This window comes from Callithrix jacchus, chromosome 21 (assembly GCF_049354715.1).
Source record: "Callithrix jacchus isolate 240 chromosome 21, calJac240_pri, whole genome shotgun sequence".
Taxonomy (NCBI): domain Eukaryota; kingdom Metazoa; phylum Chordata; class Mammalia; order Primates; family Cebidae; genus Callithrix; species Callithrix jacchus.
Genome location: NC_133522.1, coordinates 1,085,832 through 1,106,595, shown reverse-complemented (window position 1 = coordinate 1,106,595; position 20,764 = coordinate 1,085,832). Strand labels below are relative to the sequence as shown.

General features: G+C 47.4%; 1 non-coding gene and 2 pseudogenes across 2 annotated transcripts; 1 reads left to right on the top strand and 2 right to left on the bottom strand.

Moving 5' to 3' along the window:
* Positions 1–5,687: 5,687 nt before the first annotated feature.
* On the bottom strand, positions 5,688–9,269 carry LOC144580709 (uncharacterized; annotated as a pseudogene). The gene is made up of 3 exons (XR_013530706.1): positions 9,161–9,269; positions 8,357–8,873; positions 5,688–6,236 (listed from the first exon to the last, which is right to left on the bottom strand). The product of XR_013530706.1 is annotated as an uncharacterized LOC144580709 (transcript).
* A 4,548-nt stretch (positions 9,270–13,817) lies between these two features.
* Positions 13,818–13,981, bottom strand: LOC118150001 (U1 spliceosomal RNA). The gene has a single exon (XR_004737770.1). It is a non-coding gene; the product is annotated as a U1 spliceosomal RNA (small nuclear RNA).
* Positions 13,841–20,218, top strand: LOC118149972 (coatomer subunit gamma-1 pseudogene; annotated as a pseudogene).
* The last annotated feature ends 546 nt before the right edge of the window (positions 20,219–20,764 follow it).

Genomic DNA, 20,764 nt, shown 5'->3' with positions numbered 1-20,764 from the left:
TTTGTGGTTAACGAAGAAAAGTTGCTCCAAGGTTGGTTCTCATTTGTTTAGTTTTCTTATTTCGGGGGTTGTCGAGCTATATTCTAGTTGCTAAGGCTGGAAAAGAGTGAGAACGGTGTTGCTGTCTTTTCTGCTGTAGAATTAGGGAGCCGACCGTGGTGACATAGTTTATACAACCTACTATCGCGATGGCTACACGCGTATTTCTACCTGCGCGGCTTCTGTTTACAGAGGTTGCTCCACGTCTCTCGACTCTTCACGCTCTTTGAGAACATTTGCGTTTTTCCCTACCCCTCAAGTCACCTTTTAGAATTCCCGGGATTTCTGTGCTGCCAAGGAATGGGTTCTCACTTCATAGGGCCAGGTAGGATCAAAGCGGTGCCTTTCTCTCTTAGTGTCCCCTTCGGGGGACATAACACGCTTACTTCGTGTAGGGGAACGACTCTGCCAGCGCCCAGGTTCCCTTGTGCAGATTCATCGAGGCCCACAGGTCAGAACCACAATCCCACCGTGTCCTAGCGGAAATGCGCTGCCATCCTCCATGAAATAGAGGCCGGGACGTTTGATGAGGAGCTGGTCTAGTTTCCCGACTATCTCGTGTCGTTTACATAGCTCGTCTTTCTTCAGACTTCACTTAAGTGGTTTCGCTTCCACATCCTACATCCATTGCCAGGCAACTTTCTAGATAGCACCCTGACCCATCCTTCCCACCCCACCCCCCAGCCGCCTCTTCCTATTTCTGCCGCCTGTGTCCTCCCCGTCCCTTTCTTCAGCCCCTCGATTATCACCTTCATGGACGGAAAATACTTAGCTCTCTCTCAACCAGCGGTTTGCACCTGACACGCATCAAATATCCCTTCTCAAATGGCATTGTAAATTCATCTCTTTTTACCTTCCACAAGTATCTCATTGGTTCTGTCCCCGCACTACGTGAACACGAAAATTTCACCACACAAGAAAGCCCCAGGCCTAGTGATGGCCATTCTGGGCACTTTGCCAGCCTCTCCCGGGGTGTGTTTTCTGACCCCACACTTTTCTGATTTGTAATGTCCTGGTGAATAGAAACTACCGGGCCCAAACTGAAAACACGGGGAGAATGGGGTCGGGGTGGGTGCTGAGTGTGGTGTGTGTGTGTGTGTGTGTGTGTGTGTGTGTGTGTGTGTGTGTTGCGGGGAACGGCGGCCTATGGCGTCCCCTGGTGGCTACCCCGGGAATGGCACTCATAGATCCGCATGTCTGGAGAAGCCTCTGCCATTCCAACCAGGGTGCGGGTGCAGAAACCCGCGGCTCCAAACAAAACCGGCCAGAACGCACAGGATGCCGAGTGAGTGTTCAGGACACTGCGAGTGGAAGCCATATGTCCTATGAACTGACGTAGGTCAGCATGTCCCTCTTTGCCAGAAAGGCTCATTCCTGGATAGTCCTGTCCCACGCTGGGGACAGGGGAGGAAAGGAGCCGCCTCTCTGAGGAATTTTTAAGAGTACCCAAAAGTCCAATGGAAGGGGCATTACAACCAGGTGTAGTGGCTCACAGCTGTTATCCCAGCACCTCACAAGGCCGAGGTGGGTGGATTGCCCGAGTCCAGGAGTTCCAGACCAGCCTGGGCAACATGGCAAAGCTCCACCTCTACTGAAAATACAAAAATTAACCAGGTGTGGTCGTATGTGCCTGTAATTCCAGCTACTCAGGAGGCTGAGGCATGAGAATCATTTAAACCTGGGAGGCGGAGGTTGCAGTGAGCCAAGATTGTGCCACTGCACTCCAGGCTGGGTGGCAAAGCGAGACTCTGTCTCAAAAAAAAGACAAAAAGAAAGAAAAAAGGGCATCACAGAGTGGCCAGAGAAAGAGAGAGAGAGAGGCCTCAGTTAAGTCTCCAGCTGCTGTCACTTGTTGAATCATCTCTAGTCTTCGGAATACCATGCAATTAGTTTTCTCAGAAGTAAAGCGATGAGAAACATGTAACAATAATGACATCGCACTTCATCATTCCATGCCCTTAGACATTTATAGGGCCATGGATGGTGATCTTTTCAAGAGACAAAAATAAACGCTGGTGCAGAACAGGCAAGTGCACTGTAATTTGAGTACATCCGCTTTTGGGCATTTAAATCATGGGTCACGAATTTAGAGCAAGAGGGCGGGCTGGATCCTGATAGTGGGAGGGAGTGTTTTTCTTTTAGCTTTCCAACAGCATCACGGTTGGTGTCGCTGTTGGTGTCACGGTTGGTGTCATGGTTACCACCGTTATTTTGGAGTGAAGTGATGATTTTTTGCTTGGTTGGTTTTTCACTTTATATTTTTATTATTGTTACTTTTTAAGATAGGGTCTCATTCTGTTGCTCAGGCTGGAGTGTAGTGGCAAGATCACAGCTCAGTACAGCCTTGTTCCCTTGTCCTCCAGGGCTCAATGGCTCAGCCTCCCAAGCAGCTGGGACTCAGCACACACCACCAGGCCCAGCTTATGTATTTATTTTTTGAGACAGGGTCACACTCTTTTGCCCAGGCTGGAGTGCAGTGGCATCATCAGGGTTCACTGCAAGCTTGAACTCCTGAGGTCAAGTGATCCTCTCACCTCATACCCCTGAGTAGCTGGGACTACAGGTGAGCACCACCACACCCAGATAATTTGTATATATTTTGTAGAGACAGGGTTTCACCATTTTACCCAGGTTCATCTCAAACTCCTCGGCTCGAGTGATACTCCTGCCTCAGCCTCCCAAAGTGCTGGGATCACAGGCAGTTATTTTGACAGTATGATTATATGGATTAAACTGACATTAGGATGTCTCAGACAGATCTGATAAACAGCTTTTACTTGATATGACCCTGAATTGCATTGTGACTGCGATGAGGTGGAACGCCAGTGAAATTTAGCAGAGGATGTACCAATAGGTCATTATGTTCAAAAGCGGTTTGTGGTTCTGAGTGGTAAACCTGGCACCTTATCAAATTTCCCACATTGCCAATAGTTTGTGAGATTCTGATTTGAGAAGTATCCCTCCATGCTGTAATCACATTAATTAGGGACAGTAAAACAGAAACCTGATCAGACACATTGTGCTATGTATGTATGTATATGTATATACACACATACACAATAGGGCTAGTGTGTCAGATGTTAAGAGAATATGCATATAGGGTGATTTTACCAAAAAACCACCAAGAGAAAACTCCTACAACTTAAAGGAGCCCTAACGGTGCACGCATTCCAGTCAACAGAAAAATAGATAAACTCTTTCAGGCGCGGTAAGCACTGGAATTGTAACTGGTTACACAGGCCAGTATCTTGCACTAAACGGGACTACAACAAATGTCAGCTATTTGCCATCTCGGTCAGGAAGATTGTGAGTCACCTTTAAGTGAAAATCTCCACTGACAGGTGTCTGCTCTGGTAGGGTTACCTTTTATAAGAGCAACATGAATCCATGTGTCAATGCCCTTAGGTTTCCTGGCACAGAGATTGGTCAATACGACCTGATGTGAGCCAGGTGCACTGTACATGCCTGTAGTCCCTCCCAGCTACTTGGAAGGATGAGGCAGAAGGATGGCTTGAGCCCAGGAGTTTGAGGCTACATGCATGATTGTATCACTGCATTATGGGTTGGGGAAAACTGTGAGATTCCATCTCAAAAAAAATAATAAATAAATAAAATAATAATAATACCTGATGTGGTCCCTTCCAACAGGCTTGGAGGGAATATTTTATTTGTTGTTGTTTCCAGTCAACAACATCTCCAGGTTATAGGCTATGATTTCTGATATTTTCATCTCCCATGAGTTCATCATGAAAGGAATCCTTTATTAATGAAGAGTTCTTCATAAGAAGTTTTGTGAGATCTTAGCAATAATGGAGAATGTCACCTAAGAAGTGCAGATTCTTAGAAGCAAGATGGAGTAAAAACAAAAATGACAGAAAAGAAAGAGGAAAAAGAAGAAAGAAAGAAAGAAAAGAAAGAAAGAAAGAAAGAAAGAAAGAAAGAAAGAAAGAAAAGAAAGAAAAGAAAGAAGAGAAGTGCAGAATCACAAGTGCCTTCATCTAACCTCCGCATGGGTCTTCCTGTTATTATTTCAAAGGGAGAGAGTGCAAGTTTTCCAGAACTCATGGGAGATCCTTGGTGAAGAAAGATTAAAAACATCTGTTTGCTTTGACCATTGGGTTTTTATTGTATCATTAGTGCACTCCACCGGCCCAGAGGATTAGGGGTGATAGGCATGATGCAAATGCTGGGACATAGGCAAACCTTACAAATGGATCCAACCACCTGACCGATGAAGTGAATTCCTCGGTTGCTATGGAGCTCAGATGGCGCCTTACGAGAAACGACTTTTTCTAATTACAATCTACCTGCTACTTCGGCTGTGGCCCATCAGCATGGAAATGCTTCCTTCACCCCAGTGAGAGCACATATGAATTAGCACCAGAAGGTATCTATAATCCCAGGACAGAGAGAGCTGGATAAATTTAATGGCCATGTCTTGAAGGGTCATAAAAATAAAATGTCCCGGCGACCTATGAAGCAGTTTCCAGAGTTACGTTTGGGACGAATAGTATGGCTAGAATAAACCTTTTGTGCAGTCATAGATGATGGTGGATGCCATTGCTTTCCCCCGCTAACATTTTGCCTGAATTCCAATGAGTCAGCTTATGAACTACTGTAAAGAGGGTAATTGAAGCCTAAGGGGTAGATCACTGTGTCACCGGGCCCATACCATATGCCTGTTTCTGGAAAACACTTGTTTCCTTTACCTTTCTGGAGATCGCTTTCCTGCTTGGGAGCTCCCAGTTATGCCTTTTTTATATTTTATTTTTCAAGAGTCTCACTCTGTCACCCAGGCTGTAGTGCAGTGGTGCAATCCTGGCTCACTACAACCTCTGCCTCCCAGGTTCAAGTGATTTTCATGCCTCTGCCTCTCAAATAGAAGGGATGATAGGTGTGTGTCACCACACTAGCTACTGTTTGTATTTTTAGTAAAGACAGGGTTTCATTACATTGGCCAGGCTAGTCCCAACCAAACTCCTGACCTCAGGTGATCCACCCACCTCAGGTGATCCACCCACCTCAGGCTCCCAAAGTGCTGGAATTACAGGCATGAACCACCGTGCCCAGCCCACTTGCGCTTCTAACAAAGTCTTCAATGGGTCATAAGTCAGCAAGGTCATTTTGAGGAGTCTGTGTCTCATTTTACCTTCAGAACTGGATCTTAGCTGCAGCATCAGCAAAATGGTTGTCCGTGCTCTCTGGAGTATCGAATTTTGAATGACCAGGAATTTTGATGATGGCCAAAGATTCAGGTTTTCAAGTTGCTTCTAAGAGGACAGAGACTTATTGGTCATTTTTGATGGGTTGACCTGATGAGATCAGAAACCTATGTTGCTTATAAAGCATTCCAAAATCGTCGTCTTCTCCAAATGCATCTCTGCAGTCAATGTAAATTGTAGGTGGAGGTGGGAGGATTGATTGAGCCCAGGAGTTCACTCGAGACCATCCTGAAAAACAGTGAGACGTCCTCTCTACAAAAAAAAATAATAATCAAAGAATAAGCTGGGTGTTGTGGCATGCACATGTGGTCCCAGGTAACTGGGAGGCTGAGGTGGGAGGATTGCCAGAGCTGAGAGTTTGAGGCTGTGCTGGGCCATGATGGAGCCGCTGCACTCCAGCCTGGGTGACAGAGTGAGACCCTGTCTCAATAAATAAGTACATCTCAACCATTTAAAATATCAATGGCAGATTTATTTGGACTTTAAAGTGCATTGCACTTCATAACATCAAAACCAGAAACTTACAGTGATGCCACTGGTGGCAGAAAACAACAATGCAAACATGAGAGAGAGAGAGGGAAAAGACCTGTCCAATGATTCTACTTAGTATATAAATCAAAAGATTCAATTTCTGCTCATGAAAACAGAAGAACTGAGGGAACAAGAGCCAATAGCGCTAAGGATCCAGGTCTGTTAACTGCAGGATTCTGTCGGCTTTAGTGATGTTCCTCAGATGGGCTGATTTTTATGGACATAGCCTCTGAAAGAAAACAGTCAGGAAACAATATAGCTACCAAAGGTGGTCACTGTGACCTGTCTTCTCTGGACCCATGTGATTTGGTCACCACAGGAAACAATTACAGGCTGAGCACAGTGGCTCACACCCGTAACACCAACACTTCGGGAGGCTGAGGCAGGCAGATCTCTTGAGCTCAGGAGCTGGACAGTAGCCGGGGCAACTTGATGAAACTCTGTCTGTTAAAAAGATACAAAAATTAGCCAGGCATGGTGGTGCATGCTGGTAGATCTAGCTACTCAGGAGGCTGAGGTGAGAGGATCACCTGAGCCTGAGGAGGTTGAGGCCGCATTGAGCCATGATCATGCCACTGCACTCCAGCCTGGGTGGCAGAGTAAGACTATGTCTCAAAATAAATAAATTTTACAAAGAAACAGGGCCAGGCCTGGTGACTTGCACATATAATCCCAGAACTTTGGGAGGCCAAGGTGGGAGTATCACTTGAGCTCAGGAGGAGTTCAAGACGAGCCTAGGCAACGTAGTGAGACTTCATCTCTAAAAAATACATGTATATATATTTTAAATAAGTATATATAATATATATAATAAAATACGTACATGTAGATATATTTTAAATAAGTATATATAATAAAATATATACAAAATATATACACAATGCAATCATATATACTTAATATATATTTATATATTTTATTATATATACACATATTATATATATATATATAAACACTTGCAGATGTTGAAGGACTTTAAAGTATTTCAGCTGGGTGCAATGGTTCAGGTCGGTAATCCCAGCACTTTGGGAGACCGAGGCAGGAGGATCACTTGAGCCCAGGCAGCTGAGGCTACACTGAACTATGACCATGCCACTCACTGTGCTGCAGCCTGGGCAACAGAGCAAGACTGCATCTCAAAAAATAAAATAAAATGTCTTAGAAGTTTAGCTGTCCATCCTGCGCAACAGAATGTCTGTGTGTAATGTCCACCATATCCTTCTGCTGTGCCTCTCCCTCAGTTAAGCCAGAAAGGTACTTGTCCCCTTAGAATGTCATTGGCATATGGCCGGGCTTGGTGGCTCCTTACTGTAATTCCAGCACGTTGGGAGGCTGGTCCAGAGTTCGAGACCAGCCTGGCCAACATGATAAAACCCCGTCTCTACTACAAATACAAAAATTAGCTGGGTATGGTGGTGCAGGCTCATAAGCTGAGATCATTCCACTGCACTCCAGCCTCAGCAACAGAGCAAGACTGTCTCAAAAAAAAAGTAAGGACTAGGCACGGTGGATCACGCCTGTAATCCCAGCATTTTGGGAGGCTGAGGCGGGACGATCACGAGGTCAAGAGATCGAGACCATCCTGGCCAACGTGGTGAAACCCCATCTCCACTAAAAATGCAAAAATTAGCTGGGCATGGTGGTGTGCGCCTGTAGTCTCAGCTACTCAGGACACTGAGGCAGGAGAATTGCTTGGACCTGGGAGGCGGAGGTCGCAGTGAGCCGAGATCACGCCACTGCACTCCAGCCTGCCACCTGGCAACAAAGCAAGACTGTCTCAAAAAATATAAAAGAATATCACGGGCCAATATATAGAGAATTTCCTAGGCCATGTGCAGTGGTTCACCCTGAAATCCCAGCACTTTGGGAGGCTGAGGCAGGCGGATCTCTTGAGCCCAGACTCTCTCTCTTAAAAAAAAAAAAAAAAAAAGGTTGGATTTGATGGTACACACCTGTAGTTCCAACTATTCTGGAGAATTACGGTGAGTTTGCAGTGAGCTGAGATCAGGCCACTGCACTCCATGCTGGGTGACAGAGTGACAGCTGGTCTCAAAACAAAAAAGGGCGGGGGGGGGGGAATTTGTTGTGTCAGCAAGTAAATGAAGAAAGAGATATTATTAGAATTGAGAAATAAATTGGAATATAATCTGGTACCTTTCGCACAGAAGACAAATTTGCTAAACGTGCTGAAATTAGAAGCATTATATAAAGCCCGGTGAGGTGGCTCCCGCCTGCAAGCCTAGCACTTTGGCTGACCTCGGAGGTGCTTGAGCCCAGGAGTTTGGAGATCAGCCTGGGCAACATAGTGAAACCCCTTCTCTACAAAAAATACAAGTAAGCCGGGCCTTTTGGATGCACCAACTGATTGTGCCACAGAGATACAACCCTAATGGGGCAGCTTAGGACTCTGGGAAGATATAATCTTCCCCGTTAATCTAGTGCATGAACGCTTTAAAAGGTGGAGCAGGGGTTCCTGGGTGGGATCTAACCACCAACCGCGCTAACCGATTGTGCCCAGAGTGACGGAGTAGACCTTCTGGGCGCTAGAGGAAGGGTGCACTCACCAAACACTCCCCGTCTCTCCCATCCTCAGAGTCCACCAGACAGGACGACTGTGCAAGGCCTTGGAAATCCAGAGAGATTAGAGCGGTGGGTCGTGTTGATCTCGTTGGACACTCGCAGGTTAGGAGATTCTGGAACCAGGACGGCCCTGCCCCACTCCTGCTTCAGAATCCCCCGGAAATGCCCCACCCTCGACCTCGACCTGAGCCTCCTGGGGCCCAGGGGAGGCTGAACGCCCGGCGGACTCCCGGGATGGCTCTTCCCGTTCTTTGCGCCGCCTTCACCCAGTGAGGGAGCCTGTGCCCACCGTGCCCAGACGCTTTCGAGGCCGCTGCGGAGCTTGGCTGCCATCTTCGGATCCCGTATCCCGCACGGGGGCTCCACCAGGGCAGGGATGGGGGTGAGGGTCGCTCGTGGGTCCCCTCACGGGGAGCAGGGTCCTGCACTCAGCAGGGCACACGACTAGGACTTGTCGAATGAATCCATCGTCGCCTTCGGCTTTTAGTGCTTTGAAGAGCCCTGAAAATGGAAATCATGAAATATTTTTCCATGGGGGAGTTTTGTTTTGTTTTGTTTTGAGACGGGGTCTCACTTGTCGCCCAGGCTGGAGTGCAGTGGTGCAAACACGGCCCACTGCAGCCACCACTTCCTGGGGCCGTCGTAGCCTTTAGCTTTTAGTTTTTTGAAGAACCCTGAGAATAGAAATCAAGAGATTTTTCCAAGGGGAAGTTCTTTTTACAAAGCGTTTATTCAGGTTGATTTCTCAGCCCCCCCGCGGGTGTCAACTGGCAGGGTTTCCAGTGCACCTTCTGCGCGGTGTGGCCGCGGGGACTGAGCTGGGCGGTTGGAGGGCGGGTACCCGGGAAGAATAAAGCAAAAGTAGAGGAAGAAGCCGGGCGGCGGTGGACCAGACATCCAGACCTCCTGAAAGGCTGGATCTTCTGGAAATGAGAACTGTTATTTTATTGCAGAAGAATGGGGAGGAATTGAGGGGAAAAGGAAATACAAGCTGAAAGAGTCCCCAAGGCAAGGATCTATAGCTCCCCAAGGATAAGATCTTCCAGAAGAACTAGACCCAAACCTAGGCGTCTGAGAACCATGAAATCCTTGGAGGAGCAGCCTCATCATGACCCTCGGCGTTCCTTTTGGTAAAAGAACCTTTTTTCCTTGTTTGTTCAATTCTCTGTGTTTGTTAAATAAAACTCTATCCATGTATCTTTGGAATTACATTGGTTCTGTAATTTTATGATCACAAGTAATGCCTCAGTCATCATTCTTGTAGAGTTATCATTGGCCACTGGTGTATTCCTACAGGGTAGAGGCCTGGAGAGCGGTTTTCCAGCATGCTGATGACATAGTTTTTATAGCAGTCCATTGGTTTCCTTTGTTGGCTTACTTATTAGCTATAATTCCTTTCACCTGGCCCACCTCTCCCCAGCTTCTTTGCCTGCTTTTGCTTTTTCGGTGATGGCTTTAGGGTTTCTAGGATATATCTTTATCGGTTTGCCATCAAGTGACATTATACCTCTTTTTCTGGCCATTATGCTAGTGTTGTCATGTAATTTGATTTTAGACATGTTATAAACCACAGAACCCATTACTATTGCTTTTGTTTAATCAGTCAAATTATTTTAAAAGATTCAAATAATAAGAAAATAATGTATTTGACTACGTACATAGCAATTTTCAGTCATCTCCATTTCTTTGTGTAGGTCCAGCTTTCTGTCTGGTATCCTAACCCTTAGGCCTGGAGGACTCGGTTTGCATTTCTTGTGGTGTGAGTTGCTGAATTCTTTCATTTTTTTTGGTATGCCTTTAAATGTCCTTATTTCAGTCACATTCATGACAGGTTTTTCATTTTGGCATAGAATTCTAGGAAAATTTCTTTCTTTCTTTCTCTCAGTACTTCAGGATGTTGCCACTCTGATGACTTGTCATTGATACGTCATCCTTCCTGTTTTTGTAAAAATGGCATAAAGTGGGCTTCCTGTGCTCGTTATATAATATTTGAAATGTGTATTTAAATTAAAAACATTAAAATGGGCTGGACGAGGTGGCTCATGCCTGTAGTCCCAGCACTTTGGGAGAGGGAGACAAGAGGATTGCTTCAGGCCCAGAGCTGGGGAAAGATAGCAAGATCCTGACTCTCTCTCTATCTCATACACACACACATACAGACACACACACACACACACACACACACACACACACACACACACACATATACATACACATGCATACATACATTGTGAATGTCCTAGATTCATCCTAAGTTGCGCCAACAGTGCACTTAAAGTAAAACATGCCCACCCTGAGGGTCAGACCCATCCGCTGACGTGTAATTTGTGTTTGTGAGACATTCTCAACAGCATTTGCTTTCCCCAGCCTAGTGGTTTTCATGTTTTCACACCTGAATGCCTTCAGTGCAAAACCTGTCAGAAACTATTTCCTTTGCCAAAGATTATAAAATACTTTTTTTTTTTTTTTTATCAACTCACTGCAACCTCCACGTCCCAGGTTCACAGGATTCTCCTGCCTCAGCTTCCCAAGTAGCTGGGACTACAGGCCGGTACCAACATATCTGGCTGATATTTGTATTCTTACTAGAGACAGAGCTTCACCATATTGGCCAGGCTGGTCTCGAATTCCTGACCTCATGATCTGCCCTCCTTAGCCTCCCAAAATGTTGGGATTACAGATGTGGTGAGCCAGCAAGCCCATCCTAAAATACTCTTATGTCAAGTAAAAATGGGTTTCTCATTTGCATCCCTGGAACCCATAGAAAGCCTGGGAGAGACAATCAAGTGCTACAGAGGCAAGCACTAAGCAGGGGAGGACCAAGCGTGGCTTCCTCACTAGGAGACAGGGCAGTTACCTGCTGTGGTCTCCAATGCAGACTGAACTTGCTTCACCTGTGATGGGAGGACCCAGCCCAGAGGATGCACAGTTCCTCTTCATGGTGCCTTCAGATAGGAAATCTAGGATTTCACTCTTTCGTTGATCTACTTCCAACTCTCCCTTTCTACTTCAAAACCTTTTTTGGATCCCTCCTGTGCAGGACATAAGGGGGTGGTGCCCTTATTTATTGGCCCCTCCCTGCCCGGGCATCTTTGGAGTCCAAGCTCACCAGGAACGTTACTGCCCACCAGAGACAGTGAGAGGACCAAGGAGGGTGGCAGGTGAGATGGGAACCACAGAGGAACCATGCACCTGCACCTCCAGGGCTCCTGGAAAATTGAATAAGTGTCTCCTGAAGCTTCTCTGTAGGTCACAGGGAAAGGGAGGGTGGCTGCCGACCCACGGGAGGTGCAACAAGAAGCGTCAGGAGGCCCTGGCCCTGCCACAGGACTTGAAGACAGGCCTGGCCAGGCTGATTTTGACCGGTAGGCCCAAAGAAGAGGCTCAAGGGTGGCCCAAACCCTGTCCCCGAGATTAAGGTTTTCAAATGTCTGATCATTTTCAGGCTGGTCAGTAGAATCGTCCCACTTCTAATCAGGGGGCGTCCTTTGCCAAAATTCAGAGACCTGGGGTTTCTTCTGCTTGCTGCATAGAAAGCCAATCACCAAGATGATTATTGCCAAGGAAGGGGTTTCAACAGGGAGCTGCAGCGGGGGAGATGAGAACTCAGTCTCAAATCCATCTCCCCGACCAACCAAAACCAGAGGTTTAGATCGCAGGAAGCAGTGTAACAATGTCTAAGAAAACGGGAACTAGGTGAACAAGGAAGCAATCACAGTGAATGAGGTCCAGCGTCTCATTGTGTGGATGGCTTTCAGTTCTTTGATAGCTTCTTTGAGAGGGCTGAAGGTCATTTCCCGAGGAAGGAACTCAGATAAAACAAATACTAAGTTTCAAGCCTTAACACCAAAAGGTTCATTTCTACGTTTATCCAAAAAAGCTACATATGAGACTATTGGGTGGATTTCAGACCAAGAAAGAAAGACTGTGCAGAAGAAAGTCTACAGTTAACCAAAGAAAAAGCATCATTTTCTGACCAATGGATGTATGGGGCCAAAGAAGGGCCAGCCCGTAGAAGAACTGTTTTTTGGCCTGAGCATAGGGGAGGATGAAGTTCACCAGCTAAGGTGGAATTCAGGTGCACATGGGGGAAATCTGGGTTTTGGTTCAGAGCCTTGGGGTCCTCCTTAAAGGTCCTTCCTCTTCCTTGAAAGAGGAACTCTGTCTGGGTTTCTGAGTCTGAGTACTTTTGGAGGTTGAGGATGCTGAGGTGTTGGTGCTCGGCCCCCTCTAACCCTGGGCACTTCCCCTTCTGCCGGGCAACCTGGTCCGGTACTCAGACCCCAGCTCTGAGACCACCTCCTTTTCTTTGCTCCTAGCAAAGGCCGTTTCTGGGTCAGTTGTGAGGTACGGTCAGGACAGGACAACTCGCTCTGAGACTTTTGGCCCTGGAAGGCCGTGAAGGCTGTGGTCCTGTGGAAGTAGCCTCCCTCTTTTGGAGACGGCAGGGAGGAAATGACATGTGTGGAGGGAAGCGAGGGCTGCACCTGTGGAGGAGCTGAGGCAAGTGCGGCAGTTCTGGGCTGTCAACGTAACGGACATTTGTCACCCAAGTGGTTGGGCTGTTATTATTAATTTGAATTTTGTCAATAATAACTACATGGAAAGTTTCTTCTTACTTGTAGGCACCTCACAAGACCTCTCATCTTATATTCCAGGGAGAATTGCTGCATATGACACGAACACATCGGTGAGACTGCGGTTCTGACCTGCAGGCCTCGATGCCCTGTGCAGGGGACACCAGGGCACTGGCAAAGCTCTTCCCATACAAGGAGCAAGTGTTTTAGGTCTACAACCCAATCGCACCAGCTCCGAGTACAATTTCTACTCGGCTCTATGAGCTGAGTACACGTTTCCGCCAGCACAGACATCCTACAAACTCGCGTGAACGCTGTGGCGAAAAGCAGGGAATGGCCGGGTGTGAAGGATCACACCTGTCAACCCAGCACTTTATTTAGGAGGCCCAGGCAAGGCGGATCACTCGAGTCCAGAAGTTGGAGATCGACCTAGAAAACATGGCAAAACCTCAACTCTTAAAAAAAGAAAGGAAGAAAAGAAAATCAACTAGCTAGCTGTGGCGGCGCATGCCTGTGCTATTCCAGAGGCTGAAGCAGCATCTGGGTTCAACCTCCAGAGGATACAGTGAGACTGTCTGAGGGGGGAAAAAAAAAAAGAGGGTGCGTAAGAGGTGACTCTGGGGACAGCGGAAAAACGCTAGGGTTTCCGAGCAGCGTTAAAAGCCAATAGGCCCCGAGGACCGTTGAGCAATCTAGAAAGCCGGCAAGTATAGATTCCCTGAACTCCACCCACCCCGGCCTCCCAAAATGCTGGGATTACAGGCTTGAATCCCAGCGCCCGGCCAAAACAGCACACCTCGACCACCGAAAACCTGTGCGGCCGTAGGCAAACGCGAAAAAGCTGATCTACCATTTACACTGCAAAGATCAGGGGAAAGCGCGAACGCAGTCCCCCACTACCACAAATTATGCAGTCGAGTTTCCCACATTTGGGGAAATCGCAGGGGTCAGCACATCCGGAGTGCAATGGATAAGCCTCGCCCTGGGAAAACCACCTTCGTGATCATGGTATCTCCCCTGCCAGGTAAGTATGAATTCCTACGCCTCCGCCCCGCCACAGCCTCATACGCCTCACCCTTTACATTCACGGTCACTTGCCCGGGACATTTCCTCCCCCCCTCCCCCCGCACCCCCAGCCACCCCGAGCCCTCCTAGTCCGGACACACAGCTGGGATTCTCAGATCCAACACCGGTCCTGGACTTGCTCCCACAGCACCAGAAATCCCTCATGGCGAAGCAGCAGCCCCTGCGCTGCCTCATCTACATAGAAGTCACCCTGTGTGTGACGTCACTGACAGTGTCTTTCCCAGTGGCGGGCCGCTCTGCCACTCAGCCCACCAATCCGCTGCCTGAGGCGGTGGGGGAAGTGACTCTGCCTCTCCCTTCTTTCCCTCCCTCCCTTGTCCTCTGGGGAGGTGCGCCAAGATCCCGCAACTGGTCTCCCTCAAAGAACCGATTGCTTAACCTGTGTCCCGTGGCGGCCAGCTGGAAGCCTGTGCCTCCGTCTCCAGATAATGGCTTTTAATTCGCAAACTAGAATGTTTAGGATTACAGAAAACCGGTTCCTTGCTAACATGGTTATCTTTGTGAAGTAGCATTGCGCTTAAAATCGGAAGTCCTTCAATATCAGAAACAAATAGCTATGAAACCAGAGAGGCTGCTCAGATGACTGCACACAAGCCATCCTGATTTTACCAGTGGTAATGTCATAAAGACAATTGGCCAATTACTTGAATCTTGTAGGTTGGGATTTTTTGTTTTTGTTTCGTTTTCAAATACAGTATTGTACAGAAAGAAAGCAGAGCATGGTTTCTGTCTCAGTGTAATGACTCTCTGGGCCTGAGAATTTGAAAAGGCTCAGGTTCCTCATATAAAAAAGTTCTCTTCTTTCCTCATTCTCTTTTAAGATGAAAGTTTTTCTTGAAAGCGTTGATGGTCAAAAGCTGGGCCAAGGTGTTTCTCCTTGCCAGAAAGACTCATTCCCAGTTAGTCCTGTCCCACACGGGGAGCTGGGGAGGAAAGGAGTCCTCTCACTGATGAAGTTTTAACAGCTCCCAATAGCTGAATTGGTGTGGCATCACAGAACGGGAAAAAAAAAAAAAAGAGAGAGAGAGAGAGATCACGGTCAATTCCACAGTTGCTGTCAGTTGTTGAATCTTCTCTAGTCTTCAGAGTACCATGAATTTAGTTTCCCAGAAGAAGTAAGAAGTGAGAAATACATAGCATTAACAATTTGAGTTGTAGAAATATAATGTACACAAGACTGATAATCACAAAGAGAATCTGTGTGCTAGAACAGTAAGGGAACCTGCTCCATTAGGCAGCCAGCTGAAAACAGCAGGGAAAACATGAAATCCCAGTTCTTCTTCAGTGATTTCTCATAGCCAAGTGGCTTCTTTTATGATTTTTTTCAAGAGAAAGTTCTACTTCATGGGAAATATTTATGTATATGCAACAGGAGGTATTTGCCACCACACATACATCTCCCTGCTCAGCTAAATATATCACTAAAGCGATATGATTATCTGGTACAAACTTAGCCAGTGAATAAATAACTTTTTGTTAAGCTGCAAAAGAGGCTGCAGTTCTATCAGCAATATTTTTCTTTCTTTTTCTTTCAGAGACAGGATCTGGCTCTGAGACAGCCCAGGCTGGAGTGCAGTGGCACCATCATAGCTCACTGCAGCCTCAAACTCCTGGGGTTGGGATCTCCCATCTCAGCCCCTGAGTCACTGGGATTACAGGCCAGAGCCACCACGCCTGGTTTTCATCAGCAACGTTTCCTGAGGTTACAGAAAGATTTGTAATCCTGGGAAGAAACACTCCAAGCAAAACTGTTATCCCCACAAAATACAAGGAGTTTTCTTCTTGATGGCCAGGCAGATAATTCTCTGGTTTTGCTCCAATAGAATCTCTATCTAAAATAGAGTGGTGGTCAGACCTAGTGAAAAGTTTGAGGGAACTTGCCCAACGTTGGGTTTCTTCAGAGCCATGTATGTATTCAAACATCCTAGAAGACATTGCCCTTCATCACTCCATGTCCTTAGACATTTATGGGACCTGGATAGTGATCTCCTCCAGACAAAAATAAATGCTGGTGCAGAACAGGAAAGTGTATTATAATTTGAGTACGTCATCTTTTGTGCATTTTAACCCATGGGTCAAACACGTTAGAGCAAGAGGGCAGGTTGACAGCAGGAGGGAGTGTTTTCCTTTTAATTTCCCAATAGCACAGTGGTGTCTGCCACAGTCATTCCAGAGTGAGGTGACAATCTGTAGAGGTTGCTGTTTGTTTCTGTGGGTTTTGTGTGTTTGTTTTTGAGACAGAGTCTCACTGTGACCCAGGCTGGACTGCAGTGGCATGATCAGGGTTGACTTCTGCCTTGACCTCATGAATTCAAGCAACTCCCTTACTCATTCTCCCAAGTAGCTGGGGCTGCAGGCATGTGACACACACCCTGGGGTGTGAACTGGGATTTGAGGTTTTAGCTGGCTCCCTAATGGATAGGCTCCCTTACTCTCCTGGAATACAGACTGCCTACATGATTATCATTCTTGTGTGCATTGTATTTCTACTACCTTGCTATTTTCTTTTTCTTTTTTCTTTTTGTAGAGACAGGGTTTCATCATGTTGCCCCGGCTGGTCTCAAACTCCTAAGCTTCAGGGATCCACCCACCTCAGTGTCCGGTGTCCCAAAGCATTGGGATTACAGGTATAAACCACCGTGTCTGGCCTAAGCTAGTGTCTTAGTTCACTAAAGTAACTAAGTCTTTATTTAAGCCATTGAGAAAAGCACAATTTACAAGGGAATCATTCTGGTGATCTTCAAGGCTAGTGTCAGCCATTTCAGAATACTGTTTAAAGAATTCTCCATCGAGGGTCCCTGTAGAACCACTGTTGCACCGCTACTCCGTGCCGCACCTGGGAAGCATTGCGTTGCTGCATTGCGTCCCACTGGCTCCACCACGTTGAAGAAATTCGGCAAGAAGGACGAGGAGTCAAGTGGAGGCTCCAGCCCATTCCAGCACCTTGAGAAGAGTGCCATACTCCAAGAGGCCAGTGTATTTAATGAAACTCCCATCAATCCTCGGAAATGTGCCCACATCCTCACCAAGAATCTTTATCTCATAAACCGTGGGAAGCATCTGGGGACCACAGAAGCGACCGAGGCCTTCTTCGCCATGACCGAGTTGTCAGTCAGATGTGCTGCTTGACCATCAAGGAGATGTCTTGCATCGCAGAGGATGTCATCATTGTCACCAGCAGCCTAACAAAAGACATGACTGGGAAAGGAGACAACTACTGGGGCCGGCTGTGCGAGCCCTCTGCCAGCTCACTGACAGCACCATGCTGCAGGCTACTGAGCGCTACATGAAACAGGCCATTGTAGACAAGGTGCCCACGTCTCCAGCTCTGCCCTGTGTCTTCCTTGCACCTGCTGAAATGTAGCTTTGATGTGGTCAAGCGCTGGGTGAATGAGGCTCAGAAGGTGGCATCCAGTGACAACCTCATCGTCCAGCACCGCGCACTAGGGCTCCTGTACCACATGTGTAAGATTGACTGCCTGGCTGTCAATAAGATGATCAGCAAGGTCACCCGGCATAGCCGTAAGTCTTCCTTTGCCTCTTGCACGATGATCTAGGTGGCCAGCAAGCAGCTGAAGGAGGAGGATGGCAGCCGTGACAGTCCACTGTTTGATCTCATCGAGCGCTGCTTGTGCAACAGGCGTGAGATGGTGGTGTGTGAAGCTGCCTCGGCCATCATCAACCTGCCAGGCTGCAGTGCCAAGGAGCTGCCCCGGCTGTGCCAGTGCTCCAGCTTTTCTGCAGCTCACCCAAGGCTACTCTCTGTTATGCAGCTGTTCACACCCTCGATAAGGTTGCCATGAAGCATCTGTCAGCTGTGACAGCTTGCAGTCTGGATCTGGAGCACCTGGTCAAAGATTCAAACCGCAGCATCGCCAGCTGGCCATCACCACCCTCCTTAAGCCAGGCAGTGAGAGCAGCATCAACCACCTTATGAAGCAGATGTCCTCCTTCTTGTCAGAGATCTCAGATGAATTCAAGGTGGTGGTTGTCCAGGCCATCAGTGCCCTGTGTCAGAAGTATCCTCACAAAAATGGCATCCTCATGAACTTCCTGCTCACCGTGCTCCAGGAAGAGGGTGGCTGTGAGTACAAGCGTGCCACTGTGGACGGCATCATCAGCATCACTGAGGAGAACTCAGAGAGCAAGGAGACAGGGCTGTCACATCTGTGCGAGTTCATTGAGGACTGCGAGTTCACAGTGTTGGCCACCCATCTTCTGCATCTCCTGGGCCAGGAGGGGCCCAAGACCACCAACCCTCAAAGTACATCCACTTCATCTATAACCCAGTGGTCTTGGAGCATGAGGAGGTCTGGGCAGGAGCTGAGAGTGCTCTGGCCAAGTCTGGAGCCCAGAATGAAGGTGTTACCCAGTATCTTGGCATTGCTGAAGAGGTATGTGATGAAATAAGACACTGAGCCACCTTCTATCTAAAAGTCCTGGAGCGAAGCAGAAGGCCCTCAATGCAGGCTATATCCTAAATGGTCTGACTGTGTCTGTCCCTGATCTGGAGAGGGCTTTGCAACAGTACATGCTAGAACAATCAGAAAAACCTTTTGACCTCAAGTCTGTGCCCCTCACCACGGTGCCCGTGGCAGAGCAGAGAACAGAAAGCACCCCCATCACCGCAAACAGCCTGAGAAAGTGGCAGCTACCAGGACGTCTTCCAGGAGCAGTTGGTGGCAGGGCCAGAGTTCCAGGGACTTGGGCCCCTCTTCAAGTCCTCGCCTGAGCCCATGGCCCTCACCGAGTCAGAGACTGAGTATGTCATTGGCTGCACCAAACACACCTTCATCGGTCACATGGTGTTTCAGTGTGACTGCACAAACACACTCAATGACCAGACCCCGGAGAATGTCACAGTGCAGACGGAGCCCACTGAGGCCTGTGAGATGCCTGCCCAGAGCTTGCCCTACAACCCGCCTGGTACCTGCTACACACTGGTGGCACTGGCCAAAGGAGACCCCACAGCTGTGGCTTGCACATTCATCTGCATGATGAAGTTCACTGTCAAGGACTGTGATCCCACAACCGGGGAGACCGATGGCGAAGGCTATGAGGATGAGTATGTGCTGGAAGATCTGGAAGTTACTGTAGCTGACCATATTCAAAAGGTCATGAAACTGAACTTAAAAGCAGCCTGGGATGAGGCAGGGGATGAATTTGGGAAGGAGGAAATGTTCGCCTTGTCTACCCTTAAGACACTTAGAGAGGCTGTGGATAACATCGTGAAGTTCTTGGGAGTGCACCCTTGTGAGAGGTCAGAGAAGGTGCTGGATGACAACACCCACACGTTGCTCCTGGGTGGTGTGTTCTGGGGTGGTCGTGACATCCTGGTGTGCTCTCAGCTGCTGCTTTTGGACACAGTGACAATGCAGGCGACAGCCAGAAGTTTGGAGGTGCTGCCAGTAGACATCACTTTGGCATCTGTGGGCTAAGGGGCCAGCCTGCATAGGACCTTATACCCTTCCCCAACACTATCTGGAAGTCATGCCTTCCTTATGAAACTGGTGGAAATCCCTTCCCAAGCTTCTGTATTCAAAAACAATTAGGAATCATTGCAGATACATATATTTTTTATTCTGCCTCCCTGTTCAGGACTACTTCAGGGTGACTATTTTTTTTTTTTTTTTTTTTTTTTAATAGGGGATGATTTTAAAGCTTGTCCTAAATCTTGCTATCCTCCCTTCCGGGAAAGGGACATCATAAAGGAATAAAACATTCTCAACTCTTTTTGAACTTATCCCCCCAGAGGCCATCTTATCCCTGTAATAAATCAGCATGTATCTATAAAAAAAAAAGAAGAAAGAAAAAGAAAGAAGGAAAAAGACAGACAAGAAAAGAAAAATCTCCATCAAATGTGGTGGCTCATATCTGTAATCCCAGCATTTTGGGAGGCTCAGACAAGAAAATCGCTTGTGCCCAGGAGTTCAAGACAAGCGTGGGCAACAGCTGGGAGAGAATCCTCATCACTACAAAAAACCAAAATTGTAGCCAGGTGTGATGGTGCACACCTGTGGTCACAGCAGCTACTGCAAAGGCTGAGGTGGGAAGATCACTTGAGCTCAAGTGACAGAGCCTGGGCTGGGCCATAATCCTGCCACTGCATTCCAACCTGGGAGACGGAGTGGGACCCTGCCCCAGTAAAGACACAGATTCTCAAATCACTCAAACCATTTTATTCTAAACATTTATAAACGGTGTTTTTGTTGTTGTTGTTTTTCCTTTTTTTTTTTTTTTTTTTTTTTTTGAGACACAGTGTCACTCCATCTCCCAGGCTGGATTGCAGTGGCAGGATCTCGGCTCACTGCAACTTCTCCCTCCCGGGTTCAAGTGATTCTTTTGCTTCAGTCACCCGGCAAATTTTTGTATTTTTAGTAGCTACGGGGTTTCACCACGTTGGCCAGGCTGGTCTCGAACTCCTGACCTCAAGTGATCCACCCACTTCGGCCTCCCAAAGGGCTGAGATTACAGGCATGAGCCACCACACCTGGTTCTCAAACCATTTTAAGCAAGCAAAGACACATTTGTCTGGCTTTTTTTAGTACAGTGCTGAATTATCCTCCAATCTACATTTTTAGGAAGGACCTGGGGAATGGCAACATGGAGTTATTTGGCCAAAATGCAGACATTTTCACGTTCTACTACTGTCTATTTTTGAAAATCCTTCCATTTTGCCTTTTGTATCCAGTTTAGTGGCCTTGCCTTCTTATACCAGCATGTGAATTA